The sequence below is a fragment of the Lotus japonicus genome, chromosome 5 (genome assembly GCF_012489685.1).
Source record: "Lotus japonicus ecotype B-129 chromosome 5, LjGifu_v1.2".
Taxonomy (NCBI): Eukaryota; Viridiplantae; Streptophyta; class Magnoliopsida; order Fabales; family Fabaceae; genus Lotus; species Lotus japonicus.
The window spans coordinates 61809319-61811432 of NC_080045.1; positions in this window are offsets into that span (position 1 = coordinate 61809319).

Genomic DNA, 2114 nt, shown 5'->3' on the forward strand with positions numbered 1-2114 from the left:
TGATATTGTTTTCTTAATGCTCTTATTATAAGGTATTTTTTTTTCTTCATGGATGTTCCATTTAGCAATGTTTAAATCAGATTGGTCATTGGACCGGCTGAGACTCCGGTTCAAAGTTTAATGATCAAACTGTGGATGAATTGAAATTGATTAAATAATAATTTTTAAAATATATAATATATAAAATCATAATGAATATAGAATAAAACATTCATAATAGAAAATAAAAATTACATTACATAATAGTTGCTTTATCTTGGTACAAATATATATATTCCAATGCATGATGTATCTTATGAGAGTAACTTTTTTTATATGAGAACATATGAAATTATAATCGTTAGGTCTAATTATGAATAATCAAGAAAAAGTCACATGACATTTGTAAGTGGTCACTTGACTATCACAAGACTATTAAATTATTTTAATCCTAACCATTTATGATTAGATAACGATCATGATTTGAGGATGATAGCTTTCATAGAAGAATGTTTTGATAAATACATGTTTTTATTTTAAATCAGAGTTTAATGGATATGCATTGTCGGTGTAAAACAGTTTTACACTGACTACCAATCACAATATGTCATGTAAGAGATAATAATTTTCATTTTAAATTTCAATTAAAACATAGATACGTTTTATGATGTGGCATTCAATTGGATGACTATGGCGGAATTCTTTAAATTAATATATAAAACTATTAAATTTTATTTCCTTCTTATTTTTCTTTTTCTTTTTAGTTAAAAAGTAATAATAATAGTTTTTTTATATAAGAAAACGAAAAACAAAGAGAGAAAAAACAATTTGGAGCGAAAACTAAACGAGAGTTTAAACCAAGAGACAACTAAATATTGATGATATTGTTTAGACTCTTTAAATTCAGAAGATTAGAGTAGAACGGAGAAAGCCAAGAAGAATTGGGGAACAAAGTAGAATTGAGAAGCAAATGCTACAAATAGAAATGCAATTTGAAGTTTGAACTACCAATTTACTATACAAATATAAAACATGCAACCGAGGAAACATTTTAAAATGAAAAAGGACCATAGGTAACAAATAGAAGAACATAGGCTACAAATAAACATGTAAAATTTTAAGTATGAACCATATAGGTAGTTACTAGTTAGGTACTAAATTAAAATGTGAGGTGGACATGTCACCACTACCAATATAAGTAGATTTTGTTTCTATCATTCAGACTGAAAGTGTACTTCACAAACTATGAAAGATTAAAAACATATAGGTACAATAAATCATGGTGTTTGATTGACAATTATCTTCAGGTAGAACGACCAAGTATCAAGTGAATAGGTTACTTCCATAAGCCATTGACTACAAAAGTTTGAAATATTGTTAAAAAAATCATAAGTTAATCTCTTTGTCATAGTTAATCTGATTTTGATCTCCAAATATTTTTTGACCGATTGTAGTCCCTCAATTTGTTCATTGTTGCAATTAAATATCTTCAATTTTACTTTAAACTCTCAAATTTCACTCCAAAATATTTACATAGAAATGAAATTTAATGATTTCATACATATAAAAATGATAAATGAACAAAATTACTTAATTTTAAAAGTAGGGAGAGACTTGATTAGCTCGATCACAAGCACATATGCATTAAACAACGTTTCAAACGATTTTATTGCCAAGAAAATACAGGCTGGGATAATTCATATTGGGTTTGGAATAAAGGTTAGATATAATTAGACGCCTATAGGGTAGATGCACCCGAAATGACAAGGAGAGTAAAGAAGTAAATAAATGTGATGTATGATATGATGGAAAATTAGTAGAGATAATAAGAGAAAAAGTTGCAGATGGAAAAAAACAAGTGTACAAAAGCAATACTCTGGCACAAATATGAACACCATTGATGACTCAAGTTGAGCTAACCAACATTTAATTCATCAACTGTAAACTTAACTTCGAGCCACTATATTTTCCATGTAAGCCATTTGGATGGTTGCTGCGAAGTGACATGCTTTCCTTCTTAGTTGTCTTGTTTATGAAACTTGCCTCACTGGCATTATGGTGTAAAAGAAGCTCATGACATTAAATAATGGCTTAGCATGCACTCTTGGTGCAAATTAGCATGCATTTGAATACTG